General features: G+C 42.9%; 2 protein-coding genes across 5 annotated transcripts in view; one reads left to right on the top strand and one right to left on the bottom strand.

The window, feature by feature from the left end:
* The window catches only part of LOC126470515 (constitutive coactivator of peroxisome proliferator-activated receptor gamma-like), a 750,708-nt gene that overhangs the window by 472,944 nt on the left and 261,069 nt on the right, over positions 1 to 16,695 (top strand). The window lies entirely within an intron of this gene.
* Positions 1 to 16,695, bottom strand: part of LOC126470517 (leukocyte elastase inhibitor-like) — a 63,196-nt gene that overhangs the window by 39,923 nt on the left and 6,578 nt on the right. The window lies entirely within an intron of this gene.

Genomic DNA, 16,695 nt, shown 5'->3' with positions numbered 1-16,695 from the left:
CTAAGCAAAGTGCTAAGCAAAGTGCTAAGCAAAGTGCTCGGCAATCGCGTTTGCGTTAGTACATAACACGCCATTTATGGTAACACCAAGGGCTCCTGTTAGGGCCTGGTACCCGAAAAGACATTTGATCTTTGAGCAGACTTGGGAAGGTGACGTATGGCACCCAATGGTCGAGACATATCTCGACCAACACTCCTGCTTCCGTCGTATGATAAGTTGGCAAACGTGGGCATTGAGCCATTTAAAGGCTATGAGGTGCTCCAGGGAAGGGTGCCACTGTAGAGCTTGCCGACACTCCGTAATTGCTTCATCGACTTTCAGCGACCACCAAGGGACTGCCTTACACCTCAGGCACCCTAAAGAGCGAGGGATCGCGTTTTCTGCCACAGAAACAACGGTTGTAGTCAACTGATCAACCATCACATCAATGTTACTGTGTGGGGGAGATTCAGAGGTGACAGCAGAGGTGAAAGTTTCGCAGTCCACCTAGTTTAAAGCCCATCTGGGGAGGCGTCTGTGGGCCTGATGCTGGGACAGTGACAGGAAGATGGGGAAGTGGTAACTACCACAGAGATCATCATGTGCTCTCCAGTGGATAGATGGGAGAAGTCCAGGGCTGTAAATTGATAAATCAATGGCTGAGTAACTACCGTGAGCCACTCTGGAATGTGTGGCGGCGCCATTGTTGAAGTGACAGATGTTGAACTGAGACAGTGAAGTTTAGACATGTCTACCTCGGCCAGTAAGCATGGTGCCACCCCACAAGAGGTTATGGGCATTAAAATTTCCCTAAAGTAGGCAAGGTTTAGGAAGATGATTGATCAGTGCAGCTAATATATTCAGGGGTACTGCACCATCTGGAGGAAGATATACATTGCAGACAGTTATTTCCTGTGTTGTCATTCTGACAGCCACAGCTTCAAGAGGGGTATGAAGGGGCACGGGTTCACTATAGACTGAGTTTAGGACATAAGTACAAACCCCACCTGATACTATTACAGTCACTACAGTTCTTGTAATATCCCTCATAGCCACAGAGGGCAGGGGTCCACATTGCTGGGAACCACGTTTCCTGGAGGGCAATGCAGATAGCAGGTGTAAAGCTTAAGAGCTGCCATAGCTTCACCAGGCAGTGGAAAAAAAAACTGTCGCAGTTCCACTTGAGGATGACATCTTAAGACTGGGAAGGCATGGAACATTCAGTGAGGCAGTTTATGCCTCAGAGACTCCTGCTGTCACTGACATACTGCATGAGCAGTCTATATCCATTGTGTCAGAGTGGCGAGATCTAGGTCCACAGCAGATGCCAAAATGTCCAACCCACCCTCAGAGCTTGTTGGTAGCAGTGGTGTGGGTGCCACCACAATTTCCTTTGTATTAGGGGTTTTCCTTTTTGATTTCTCTCACTGCTCCTTGGATTTCCCTGGCCGGCAGGACTTCACTGGCTCAGTCTCTGGGATGGAGGATGAGCGTGAAGCCCCATGACCAGCTGCTTTTGGGCTCTTCAGCCACTGGCAGGTGTCATCTTTCCCACTAGCTGAACCCTGGTAAGGGAGTGACCCAAGGGACCCCTTCGTAGCGAGAGAAGCCAAAGAAGACTACATTTCTCTGGCTTAGAAGTGGGGACGGACATCCCTGATGGTTGGGGGGGGGGGGGGTTGTTGCTCCCAAAGCAGATGTTGCAGGAGCAACAGGGAGGGAAATGCCCCCACCATCAACCATCAAGGGGGCAGGTGTAGTCTTCCAGCTCTGAGAGATGACTTGGGTTGGCAGAGCTGATGGTGCCAGAACTGTTGTAGCAGCAGCGTAAGACAATGTCGTATGCACAGAATGTAGGCATTCAAATTTTCTCTTAGCCTCAGTGTAGGTCAGTCGGTCCAGGGTCTTTTACTCCATGATTTTCCTTCTCGGGAATCTTTCAGTCTGGCAGGCAAAGCGAATGGTGCCCTCCACAGTTGACAGATGGGAGGCAGGGCACATGGAGTATTGGGATATGATGGTCATCTGCAATCTCCACATGTGACGCTGAAAGTACAGCAGGGAGATATATGGCCAAACTTCCAGCACTTAAAGCACTGCATCGGAGGAGGGATATAGGGCTTTACATCACAGCGGTAGACAATCACCTTGACCTTCTAGGGTAATGTATTACCCTCAAGGCCAAAATGAAGGCACTGGTGCAACCTGGTTATCCCTCAGACCCCGGTGGACTCGCTGGACCAAATGTACACCTCTTCTCTCTAAAATGGCGCGCAGCTCATTGTCGGACTGCAAAAGACAGTCCCTGTGAAATGATACCCTGGACAATATTTAAGCTCTTATGGGGCGTGATGGTTACAGAAACATCCCCCAACTTGTCACAAGCGAGTAACTCCCGTGACTGGGCAGAGGATGCTGTTTTGATCAAGACTGACCTAGATCTCATTTTGGACAAGCCCTCCACCTCCCCAAACTTGTCCTCTGAATGCTCAACAAAAAACTGAGGCTTCATTGTCATGAAAGATTCCCATCAGCTCACTAACATACAAGGTACTGGGTTGAGTAAGATCCACTGCCATCCTTGGCCTAACGTTCCTCTCATGGTGTGGCCAGGGAGGGGAACGATTTGGGGTCATACTTCTGTGCATTGAATTGAGCTCATGATCGCTTAGAGACTGCTGGTGTTTCACCACCAGCAAGAGATGGACTACGCTTCATTTCATGTCATCCACCCTGATGCACCCACTCCGACCAGGGGCCCTCCCCATGGGCGCCACCCAGCTGCTGCGAAGGCCACTTGGCAGGATGGCCATTGCCGGGAGTTACGATGCCCCAGGAGGATGGGCATCTACCCCTTGGCATACGTGAGAAGTTTATGGCGCAGCCATCAGCAGAGCGATTCCTGTGTGGTCAGGGGGCTACAACCAACAGGGTACATGGCTGCCCCACCACAACGGACTGGCTACCGTGCTGGATATCAGGTGCTAAGAAGTCCATGGACATCGTCTATGCAGAAAGCGACACTGCATAGTGCATGGTGGAAAACGCACCCGGGAAGATGTCCTCCCCCAAGAGATGGAGAATGGGCGGGGCTGCTATGCGATGACAAGAAAGTGGGCTAAAGATCTCAATGCACGATGGACACGATGCACCATGTAAGGCGTCCTTCCCAATTGGTTCGCTCTTCGGAAAAATTTTTAAGAATGGAGGTGAAACCCTGCAGGGCGCCATCACATAAAGGCCGAAACGTGAGGAACTCATTTTAGTTGCCACTTACGACAGGCAGGAATACCTCAGGCCTATTCTAATCCCCAGACCTGCATGGGGGTCAGTCTAAAGCAGCAAAATGAATCTAGTTTTATTTAGAAACAAAATTGAACACGATACTAGAAGTTTTTATCATCATCTCTCTATACGAAAACAATTCGACTAGGTACTACCACACCAATAGGAGACGTGCTTTCAGTGGGTGCCGTTCACACACTATCTTATCAAATGTATCTGGGAAGCCCTGTGTAATTCGAAATGACCAGGAGAGGCGGATCCACTAGTGTAAGAGGTGGAGAGCACTGTGTTAATTAAACGACACTGTCAGATACTAGGGACTATATTATGAAAAATACCTAAAATGCGTTTGTCCTACATCAACGCAAGGTCAGCATGGTTATTTACTGATTTGGCATGGTTAATTGGAAGGATGGCTGAATTCTCTTCCTGTCACCACCTCTTTACCAGCTCCAGAAGTCGACTGTTGGTGATGCGATTAAGAAGGCGAAATCCGAAGCTACAACCACAGCTAAACGAAGAGCAGCGTTGATGGACAGGGAGCAGGGACACTAAGTACTACCAACAGTCCGGCTACGCACAAGGATTGCAGGGAGTTAAAAAGAATGGGGTACGATGATCGAAAAGCTCCTCATAAGCCATGCATTTCTGTAGCCAATAGTAACAAGTGACCCTTGAGGTAGGCTAAACAGCAACACCACTGACCCTGTGTAACTGGAAATGAAATATTTGGAGTTATGAATAACGCTATTTCCTGTGGCAATCCGGTGAAAGGGTTTGGGGATTGCCTGGAGAACCTTACCTGCCATCGTTTCTAGTGCCAACAGCGGAGTATAGATGAGGAGGATGAGGTGGTACGATGTGGGGGTTTTTGGTGGTTAGTGTGTGGTTCCGTCATTGTGCTTAAGAAAATTTTAAATGCAGAAGGATACCAACAGTTTTACAACATTGTGCACTGCGTGCAGCAGAGCACCATTTCGACGACAATAAACGTTGGTATCAGCATAACACTGCATGCTGTCATAGGGCAATATCTGAGGCGATTGTTTGTGGACAGTAACATTTCTCCCGACATTCAGACATTGTTCCCAGTATACTGCAGTTAAGCTGAGAAAGTCAGAAGGTAGACACACCCGATATTAATCTCCAACAACAGGTGTCCGGATACTTTTGACCATGTAGTGTGTTGGTTGACTTAAGTAACGCAAAGAAGTTAGAACTGTTGCATCATTAACATCTGGCTCACGTTGCAGTCTTAGGCGAATGGTTGATTTCCACTACTCATGATGGAAGATATTCCGATGCATGCGTTGAATTGACGCAATACGCCACCGTTATTTGATGCTGATGTTTACGCACGCTGACGCATGCTTCCACTCAGCACTGAATTAACGTATACAATGTCTACTTAGTCGATACTGCAACGCCACAGGTTCCTTAGGGTGCCCTGAAACTTATGTTAATGTTTTCTATGGTAGTTTGATAAATGCTGATGAACATTATCCTTTCAGCTACAAAAAAAAACTTAAGTCTGTTCTTGCGCATATGAATGAATTATGGAAGGATCTACTGTAAGAAGAATAGCAGTTATTTGCTTCTGTGGTGCATCGATTAGGAGGAGGTTAGATTTTCGTTCAGCAAAGAAATTCAGTATGATCTATGAGCCGGCAAACACCTATTATAGTATTCAGCTGGTCATTTTATCCTGTGTAGTGCAGAACGTTGTGCGTTTTGGGGCTCCTGAAAAATAGAGTATGTTTGGAAAGCTCTTTAGGCGAATGGAACAGGCACTGATTGCCCAATAAATATCTACAAAAGATAATGGGATCGCGCCTGCTCGTCATCATCGATTTCCTCCGAATGTATGATATATGCAGGTCTTGGCTGACAATGAAAGTGACTGAAGTGGGAGCTCCAGATTGAGAAACATTTCGAAAAAAAAAATAGCATTTTCGGCGTGGATCGGACGAGGCATGACCCATTTATGTTAATGCAGTTTCCAGGCAGCTGTCGGCGCCACGGAAAGAGCACAGAACGCTAATGCGAGAGTCGCGGGGTAGAGTAGTTATGAGGAAGCATTTTTCTTTTCACTTTTTATGTTACATTGCAAATAAACGAAATATACTCATCTTATTAATATTTCCATAGAAAGACATGAAATGGAAAGAAAGGAAAATTTGGACCGAGGATTAGAAAAACGGGGGATGAGTGTGTGGAAAAATGTGGGAATGTCATTTCATCAAAATATGAGGAACTTACAAAAAAAACTGCCTTGTGCTATGAACACCTACGTGGAGGAGAACAAATATATGCTGTTACTGACCAGAGGGGAGGGGGGGGATACTACAGTTATATGACTAGTCTTTTCAATATGAAGGATCGCCTTTATATAGCACTCCAATGCACTCCGCTAATCCGTCCCTGCAATGTCTTTTTATCGTCACGCAAGTAGTTTACTCACAAACTTTTCAAAACTGCTCTTATTTCGCAGCGAGAGAAAAAGTAATCACATCCCGAGAAGACCGCTTCAAAACACAGTCCATTGTAGATGATCAACTATTCTTGTCAATATTGACGAAATAATGCTTTAGCGTGGTTTGCAGCCGAACTGTGATGAGAGAACCTTTTATGAATGTAAACCAAATTTGTCTCTTTATAGAAACCTAAAAACATCGATGTAGTTGTAAAAATGCGGAGCTTACAACGTGTGCAGGACACCAAAAAAATTATAGCTTCATCTGTTTTTACGACACGTATCACCCCTGAACATGTAAATCAACTGTAAAGTAATAAATGTTTAATTTTATACAGGATATTCTTGGGTACTTCTTAAATTCCTTCTTGGAAATTTATTTACAATACTCATGTTTCCTTTGCCTTTTATGCGTTTTATGGAAATATTAATAAACAATATTTTGAGAATTATTTCGATCTGTTTGCAGTGGAACGTAAAGTCCTAAAATAAAAACTTATCCACCGAGGAACTCGACCCAGTGACCCTCGGATTAGCGTTCTGTCCTCTCTCCGCTGCCCAAACCGCTGCCTAACAACTACGCTAACAAGTAGTTAAAGCCTCGTCCTACCAGCGCCGCGTCAAAAATGCAATTTTTTCCTAAACGCTTTGTCATCTGGAGCTGCCGCCCCTGGTAGCTGAAAGGTCAGCACGACGGAATGTCATACCTAACCGGCCTGGGTTCGATTCCTTGCTGGGTCGGAGATTTTCTCCGCTCAGGGACTGGGTGTTGTGTTGTCCTTATTTCATCCCCATCGACACGCAAGTCGCCGAAGTCGCGGCAACTCTAAAGACTTGCACCAGGCGAACGGTCTACCCGACGGGAGGCCCTACCCACAAGACATGTCCATTTCCATCAGGAGCTCCCACATCTGTTACTTTAATTTCTAACAAAGCTCTGCATATACCATAAATTTGGTCTAAATCGGTTATGAATTGGCGCGGTCCCCTTATCAGCGTAATAAAATATGATATGGTTCATCGAACACATGGTGTTGCTTTCCACTGAAATACCGAACGGCCTGACCTCTTTATCCCCAGCCTCGAGAATTCAAAATTAGGTATTTCGCGATTTTCGTAATCCAGTTTATGAGACTGTCGAACTGAATTAGTGCTTTGTCTCTAATGGTCGCCATAAGTAGAGCCACCTTTATTACCCCAGAATTTTCTTTGGTCCTCGTAAGAAGAGCTTGTTATCGAATGAGGTTTTACTTTCCTTAGAATGATCATGACTGTTCCGTGCCATAAATTTACGCGGTGCTTATTCTGTTAACAGCACAGGCCTTGAAACTATGTTTAGTTGCCAATATATCTTCGATATCTGCTGGCAAGCTATGCACTTTAGTAGCAAAACAATTATTCTGATATCCAGATAGTTTTTTCGTTCCCAACTTAGACAGCTGTTTACTCCTACAAAGCCAAGAAATTTCTTAATAAAAATGGAGAATAAACTACATGAATAACTTGCAAGGAAATGGTCCAGTCTGACATGTCGAAACTTAACGCTGAAATTTTTTCACGCAGGAATAATACATCGAAAGAAATGCAGTGTCAAAATGCTAGCCGTAAAGGCTCACTGGCAGTATTTTTAAAAACCGGGGTTACTCATTTTTTCTATATGAACAGCTTGTAACAGCTGTTTGTACAGCCCTTCCTTCCGGTCGCGCGAATCGGCGGATAAGCAGAAGCAACCTTGACAAGATGATGTAGCGCCGCGTAGCTCGAAGTTCAACGTGTAGACAGGTGAATTTTAAGGACTTAAACCATACCAAAAGACTCAAATCAATTTTTTGAATATCTGAGTTCATATCGACAACTAAACTATTTCAGATTTGTTGACGTTAAATATTTTATAACAAAAAAAAAATGGCTCTGAGCACTATGGGACTTAATATCTGTGGTCATCAGTCCCCTAGAACTTAGAACTACTTAAAACTAACCTAAGGACATCACACACATCCATGCCCGAGGCAGGATTCGAACCTGCGACCGTAGCGGTCACGCGGTTTCAGGCTGAAGCGCCTAGAACCGCACGTCCACAACGGCCGGCTATTTTATAACAGTTTCTGTAGAACAGTTCTTATAATTTTTGAATATCGTATATTTTGCTAACAATGGAACAGCTCCTTGTTTGTTGCTTGTAATCACAAAAATGGAAAGAGTGTATTGGACGTTTCCCATACCCCAGGCACAACTGAAACGAAAAATGAACTCATTCAGGCTATTTACAGTAATTACTAGTTTTATTTTGACAGAACTGAAATGCGCAAGAAATTATCGTGGCCGTTCTGCATATAGTGGTGCTTACTAGGCATACTTGATCAAATTCTTCAGATGCGGTGATGCAAACTGACAATGTAGAAATTACTGAAAATTAACAATACTGTCCCACTGGTGAACTTGAAATGACGAAGAGCTATTGAATATTATATTGTCCGACAATTTTCTGGAAAAATTACATTGCACGGTTGAAAAAATTATTAGCGAGAGACTAAAGCATACCATTAGTTCCAGGTAGAATCCGAATTTCTTTTCGTTGTTCTCCTAAAGAAAGAGGTGTCGTTATGTCCAGGCCCAAAGTCCAACAAAAGAAATGAAATTTTCTGCGGATGGTAAACGTTTCAAATATTGAAAATTATTATTTCCCATATTTTGCTGATTTTGCTACGTCGATTAGAAGATTTTGCAAGTAAACAGTCCTTGCTTTTAATTTTTTTGGCCTAAGTTGGCTTGATGTACCTGAAGACAGAGCTAAAGCTGTGGAAACAGTAATCCACTGATTTATCTCTGGGATTGTTGTATAAGAACGTCTTGTAGCATTCGACTGCACAGTGACTTCATTTTTGCTAAAAATGATAAAGCGCTGTTTGCACGAAACCTGACTCGCTTTATGCGCAGCTGTTAGGTGGTAAGAAGCTTTATCTTCACATCAGCGACGAATTTTTGTATAGTATTTCCTTTTAATGACGTCTATGCATCTTTACTTCAGGTAAACTTCGTAATCTTGTGACTTCGTCTTCCGTATAATTTCTTGAATCTGTTTAACCAGGTCGGAGAAGCATGGAAATCAGTAATGGTCACCTCAATTGCAATTGAATGAGCCCAGTCCCATAAATCATCAGTAACGGTGCGTTGAGTAACGAGTCGGTCTCAATCTTTCTACTAGTTTTTCTTTCATACTTGTACGAGTTTCATTTTGGCACATATTTCGTACTTCATTTGAATCTTTCTTCCGTTACACAGTTCATGTTCAGATGTGACAAAACGAAACCAGCTTCGCACATTGCTTAAGTTCGAGCTTTTCTCCCGCCTTCATTTACCCAAAAATCTTACAGACATTTCCTTCTGAGTTAGATGTATTATTGTAAATGTTTTCTTTGAGCTTGGAAGGTACTCTAACTTTGTTCTGGACTTTAATTAGCACAGAATCGTTGTGTGAACCACAATTCACGGAATCATCCGAGTTATTTCCAGTTTGTTCTAATGTTTCCATAATTTCTAACAAAATGTCGACGTCATTGGAATGAATGTCCACGAAATTAACGCATGTATATATATATATATATTTCAGGAGAAGTGATTTCGATTGTATACCACGTTCCTCGTATTTCGTTTTCACGTGGTTGGAAACAGTAATTGGATTCCACATTACTGTGAACCTCTGGCACTTAAAGACAGATGTTATTACCAACCACACGCAAGAAATCACAAAGAAAATTCAATTTTTTCTCCATTGTTAACACTTAGCGATAGCGCAAAGGTAATTCATTATTAGAGATATTAAATGAGATTCAAATTAGAGCAAATAGTAATTAAACAATTGTGTCAAACTATCAACAAAATCTGCAATTCGCTTTACAAATGATTGTGTTGTGCCATGTAGTCCGATTATATGTCGTCAACCAAAGATATGTGCCCACCGTATTGCACATGCGCTGTGCGCCACAGCTATGGCAGGTGTGTAAATCCTTCCAGTCGCCTGCCGAGTTACAGATTTTTCATATTTCAACATATTTTGAAACATACTGTGTGACGTGAAAGCTAAAATTTACTTTCTTTCGGTGTATTCTTCCTCTACAAAAAAATTTCAGTGCAGATTTTGACTGATTGGACAGTTAAAATTGGCAAAACAGCGATGTCATCTGTCCGAGTCAAGGGTTCGGCGTTCATCCGGAGGTAGTGACATCCACTAGGAATGTGCTCAGGTGAGGAAAGTACGTAGGAGTAGTAAAAGCGAGGCACTGAAGGCAATACTACTGTCAAAGCAGAAAAACGATTTATAGAGAAGTGAAAGTGTGTTGTCGGTAGAGCGAGGTCTCATGCAAGAGTTGGTAACTCACGATTGCACCAGAACTGAAGATAGTCGTTGCCCGACGCATCAACGAATCTCAGATGTCAATGTAGACATGCCCCATGTATTTCCTTAACGCCGCCGCAGCTGGGAAGTTATGTCCGAGCGCAGTGCCGCTCTGCCTAGTATCCGTAATCAGCGACCACTCGTAATCATTGCTTAACACGAGAGTACCGTCTTAGATTCGACTGTGTGCTAATAGAAAAGATATTCAGAACTTTTTATCAAGTTGTAGATAATTTTACTCTGATGTGAAACTATCATTCTGCAATGAATGAAGTGCTAAATGTTATAGTGTCACCTAAAGTATCAAATACTTGGCATCTGTGAGGACAATAATTGTTTCCAAATTTACGTATTTGCCAAGCTCGTACTTTAAATACTAATCTGCGCGTGTCTGAATGAATACTCCGAGAAAGGAAACCAGAACACGGGGAATGCCTTGGTCGACATCAGAGGCTGCCACCATAAGAGAAAAACGGAGGGAAATTCAAAGATGAGAGATTCCAGTGCAGGGAAGGAAGTATGTGCGTCTATAGCGTGGAGCCCTATGTTTGCCACGCACGTACTCGCCAGTCGTGAGCCCCCTGCGGGGTGTAATCTAAAGGCACATTTTAAGTATGAAAGTATGCACCTTTCATTTCTCTGCAATTAAGTACTAGCTGCCATTATTTTCACTAGGCTTGTTTTATAAAGATCTAACCGGATAGCACCATTAATACATCGGATATCACAATCACACCTCAAAAAATAACGAACTACTATTCTGCAATATACAGCGAACTGCCAGGTAAGTTTCGAAATATACGCACCAGGGGTACGAGGCAGTTTTGCAATTTGATGACGCCACGGCATTGGGGGGGAGTTGTTTAATGACAGGTGGCATGGCCATCATTTACTGAAAAGTGAATCAGAAGCTGCTGTATGAAGAGTGAAATGATTTTAAGCTGACTATTATTGTGGCTAGCTTTAAAGAACATTTTCTTAAAGCTGCAAGTTATGTAGATTGACTTCTAAGTTTTAGCACTTCAGCGCAGTTTTAGTTCAACAAAGGCACGAAACACCTCAGGAGAAATGAGTTGTTCCATCGCAGTAGCCCCTACAAGGTATTTGTAGACTGAGTGACTCCTGCGACCTGTTATGAACTTAACTGGCTTTAGCAGGAGTCAGATAACGGAACGATTATTTTCTTTCAGCTTGTCGATATTGTGTGTTTCCTTCAAAGTGCGCACTTCTTCCTTGTAATCTCTCGCATTTTTTGCTTCGCTGCAAAGTCTTGGAAAACTACTTCTGGATTGTCTTTCTGTGCCATGGTATCTAAACTGCGTTCTACCATGTGCCTATATTTCCTGTTCTTCACCCGAATGGTGCGCGGGCTGAATGACTGTCGTTAGGCCTCTGGGCAAGCTGCAATTTACCCACTTTTACTGCCATAACCATTTGGCAAGGTATGTGTGGAAGGAAGTACTTTTTGGAACGTACGTAAACGGTAAACCTCCATGTGATTAACGACGCCTCTGTTGTAGCGCCTAATAAGCACCGTACTATAGAGTGACGAGTATCAACCTGACGCTCGCGCACTTACTGAACGAGAGCACCGCACTTTGACGTTGCTAGATCGCTTCGTTGCCACTTCAAGTCAAGGAAAGCATCCTCACCAAATCACTACATGGAAATACAGAACGAAGTCGATAGTTCTCTTTTTATACTGAGCTGCGGATAAATGCAAAACAATGCAACAAACAAGAGAAGAAACTGTAGCATTTTAACATAACACTATACACGTTAAACATTTAAATAAATTTTAACAACAAAGCGCTACGAAATTTTACAAACATGTGAAATCAGTGAAAATAAAGGCCGGCGAAAGTCATTTTTCCAATAGGTTGTGGCAAAGTACAGTACATATGTGAAGGAAACGGCGTGCAAGTCTACGGCAAATCAAGCAACGCGTCAGTGTTTTGAGCCCTTAAGTACGTCAGAGGAGATAGGGAATTCAGAGACGTGGTGCTACAATCTTAACAGTTTAGTATAGATCATGCTGAAGTGTCAGATGCCGAGGAGACTTAATGAGATTCGTTGGAAGATGGGTGCCGTTCTTCTCGCCTAAGTCCTCTCGTGTAGTCTTAGAAGAGCGATATTACTCTGCTTCCGCTATTTATACCACATAGGGAGCGTCAAAATAAGATGGTACCACATACGTACCCATATATTTAATCACCATGTGCGAAAGGAACTGGACGCAGTGGTATAGGTACTTCACGCAATATACTGCACAGTGGCTTACAGAATATGTAGCTTATTCCAGTATTCGTCTCCCAGTGAATCATCTTAATTGCGTGCGTTATGTATAACGTAGTTACTACGAGACTTACCGTAGTTCCTTCGTGCAGTCTACACAAAATAAGCAGGAGTATGCCGTCCTGTTGCAGCGCGTATTTGAGTGGGTTACATGTTGAGCGTCCCACAAGGTCATTTTCCGCCAGTACTGGCTCTCACTCGCCGTGGTGTTTGACCCTCGTGCTGCTGATGGCGAAGATTGCTACATGCTGGTGGCAACTGTCCCGGCAGCGGTCAGCGTAAACATCAACCTGCTTTGCGGCACTTCATTCCCTCCTACCTCACGCTTTTTTCCTTGTTTTCTGGACTTCCCCGCAAGGGGCTTGCCGGAACCAGTCTACGTCAGCGGTGTCTGATGCCAATTAAAACTAAATTTATAGATTTTTTAATCTTTTCTTCTCATGCACGCGCGTTTAAATACTTTGCAATACATTTGTATAGTAACATTGTTAATATGTAGTAGGGCGAAAGAAACTTCATCAATTTATGAATCATCTGGCGATTACCTGCGTTTACAAAAATGAAAAAGGGATCTGTAACTGTTCGCCGTTCAGATAAGTAGATTACTTAGGGTTGTCAAGATGAATCTTCAAAACTGAGGACACTTCTAGATTCACACTAGAATTTGCAAAACTGTTATAGGTTACTCGACATTTACCGAAGTGGCATTAAGATAAATAATTTTTGCAACTAATACCATGAAAATATGTAAGTATACTGCCCTGTGTGATTTGCAAATGAAACTTACATAATAGGTAGTTTTCCGTATCAGTTTAATTAATCATACGTTTCAATAATTTGTGACATTTTAATACAAACTAGTCACCTATATCATTCTCTGAAGCACTCATTTGATGGACCAATTTCTTAAAGTAATTACTTGTTTTGCAGCAAATAATCATAAAAGGCAAATAAAAGCAATGCTTATAATGCACACTTAATTCCCTTAACAGACTTAACACTGAATCTATTTCTATCTTTGGTCCTTTGTTTACTAGTGAGAAAACCCTTTTACACTAGCGTTGTGACTAGGAATAGCAAAGAAAAACTAAAATTTTTAGTAGCTCTGAGAAAAACGACATTCCTTGTCTCTTGGAAATATTTACGCCAGAGATCATTTGACAACTGATCTCCATTAGCCTGCTTCCTCAAAAACCGACAAAAATTTAAGAACTGGTCAAAGCACTTTATGTATTGCTCATCATTTAGAGACATAGGTGCTTGTTCCACATCATTCCTCCCTGGAAAATTTCTTCAAACGCATCGTTGTAAATACTGAAAACCATTTTTTGAGAAATTTAACTGTGGCATCGTACACACGTGCACACACATATTGCATCTTGAGGAATGAAATATGATTTCTGCGCAAGATACGTTTGGGTTAGTCTTGTAACAAGGGAAAGGAGACCGCCGCCTAATCATAGAACGACTTAATTGCCTAGATAGCACATCTATGTATTCACAGAAGTCAGGCTTTCAGTGCGCACTGTGCAAACAGAATTAAATATTTTAATACTTCGGATGTCAGCCCCCCAGCAACACCATTTTGAGTACTGTTACGTGAAACGTGAGAAGAGCAGTCTTATACTACTAATCTATCATTTGAACTGTTTTCAGGTGAGCGAGAACATTTCCCGATCTGTACCAATTCTACTAATACTACACTACTGGCCATTAAAATTACTACACCACGAAGATGACGTGCTACAGATGCGAAATCTAACAGACAGGAAGAAGATGCTGTGATATGCAAATGATTTGCTTTTCAGAGCATTCACACAAGGTTGGCGCCGGTGGCGACACCTACAACGTGCTGACATGAGGAAAGATTGCAACCGATCTCTCATACACAAACAGCAGTTGACCGGCGTTGCCTGGTGAAACGTTGTTATGCCTCGTGTAAGGAGGAGGAATGCGTGCCATCAAGTTTCCGACTTTGATAGAGGTCGGATTGTAGCCTATCGCGATTGCGGTTTATCGTATCGCGACATTGCTGTTCGCGTTGGTCGAGATCCGATGACTGTTAGCAGAATATGGAATCGGTGGGTTCAGGAGGGTAATACGGAACGCCGTGCTGGATCCCAACTGCCTCGTATCACTAGCAGTCGAGATGACAGGTATCTTACCTGCATGGCTGTAACGAATCGTGCAACAACGTCTCAATCCGTGAGTCAACAAATGGGGACGTGTGCAAGGCAACAACCATCTGCACGAACAGTTCGACGACGTTTGCAGCAGCATGGACTATCAGCTCGCAGACCATGGCTGCGGTTATCCTTGACGATACATCATGGACAGGAGCGCCTCCAATGGTGTACTCAACGACGAACCTGGGTGCACCAATGGCAAAACGTCATTTTTCGGATGAATCCAGGTTCTGTTTACAGCATCATGATGATCGCATCCGTGTTTGGCGACATCGTGGTGAACGCACATTGGAAGCGTGTATTAGTCATCGCCATACTGGCGTATCACCAGGCGTGATGGTATGGGGTGCCATTGGTTACACGTCTCGGTCACCTCTTGTTCGCATTGACGGCACTTTGAACAGTGGACGTTACATTTCAGATGTGTTACGACCCGTGGCTCTACCCCTCATTCGATTCCTGCGGAAAGGATAATGCACGACCGCATGTTGCAGGTCCTGTACGGGCGTTTCTGGATACAGAAAATGTTCGACTGCTGCCCTGGCCAGCACATTCTCCAGATATCTCACCAACTGAAAACATCTGGTCAATGGTGGCCGAGCAACAGGGTCGTCACAATACGCCAGTCACTACTCTTGATGAACTGTGGTATCGTGTTGAAGCTGCATGGGTGGCTGTACCTGTACACGCCATCAAAGCTCTCTTTGACTCAATGCCCAGGCGTATCAAGGCCGTTATTACGGCCAGAGGTGTTTGTTCTGGATACTGATTTCTCAGGATCTATGCACCAAAACTGCGTGAAAATGTAATCACATGTCAGTTCAAGTGTAATATATTTGTCCAATCAATACCTGCTTATCTGCATTTCTTCTTGGTGTAGCAATTTTAATGACCAGTAGTGTACTAATTTCACAAAAATTAGTATTGGTATTGTCCCTGGTAAAAAGCAAAATCTGTTATCAGTATCTCTATTTGTATGAGTATCGCATACGTAAGATGCAGTCGTTTGAGAATGTTCATTTGAAGTATTTTTAAGTTCTATCACTTTTGTTGGAATTACTCCAGATTTAACTTCATAGTATTACATTAGAATTGGAAATAATTTCACAGGACCATGGTTATTGCCACCTGTTGCAATACCGAAACATGAAATACCTCTAAAAGGTCAACAGACAATAGAGTGAAGTGACACTGCAGTATTAATAATTGCTTCTGTTTTAGTGCGAACCCATGACAGATGTATTTGAGTCTTTGATTAAGACTTTCTCCAGCTTTCCTGTGTAGTCCATTGATTTAAAACTCTGATGATGTTTGACCGTATGAAAAATGGGGTGCTTTCAGCTGCATGGGCCAGTCTGGAATCCTACTGTGCAAAAAAGTCGACTTTGGACGAAGATGAAGCAGTACAAACAAGCGTATTGTGTTTACCAGTGTTTTGGTGAGCTAGGTCTAACCTCCTGCAAAATAATTATGCACGTATTATAAGTTATTCATTATAACAAAAGTACTACAGATGAATTTCCAATGTCAATTTTATATTTACGGACAAACAGCCGCACGATAATAAACCTTACCTTTACTAGCAATTGAAATGAATGTACCAAATGGATAGATGAGACACACTGTCTTTTAGTTGGTACTTCCCAGCCCGAAGTCAGGAAACCGTTTCTGGAACTCGTCGGTAAACGCACATTTGCGTTTTGGCATGGTTTCGATTGAACATTAACACTAATTCACTTAAAAACTAAAAACAAACTGAGAAGAGAGCAGTTTAAAATGATCATTGTAATTCGAAATTGTTAGAAGCCGAGGTATCTTGCATTGTTGCATACGTAATACTTTAACTGGCTGTCTTGTAGCTGGTACTTCACTGTAGTGGCCACACCAGTTATTTCAGTTGCTCTGAAGTAGTAACGAGCTCAGCGCGGCGCTGACAGAGGAAAGGCTAGAAAAATATATTGTTGGAAGAAAGATTAAATTCTTTAGTGTTTGCAATTGTGAGAGTTCAGTTGTATTTCCGCACTTTCGAGTTGAAGCAGTAGTATTTTTTTTAGCTATACATTTCCCCGGTTTTCCTAAAA

The sequence above is a fragment of the Schistocerca serialis genome, chromosome 3 (genome assembly GCF_023864345.2).
Source record: "Schistocerca serialis cubense isolate TAMUIC-IGC-003099 chromosome 3, iqSchSeri2.2, whole genome shotgun sequence".
In the NCBI taxonomy this organism is placed as follows: domain Eukaryota; kingdom Metazoa; phylum Arthropoda; class Insecta; order Orthoptera; family Acrididae; genus Schistocerca; species Schistocerca serialis.
The sequence above is the reverse complement of the archived record's forward strand: the minus strand, read 5'-3'. Positions and strand labels throughout refer to the sequence as shown.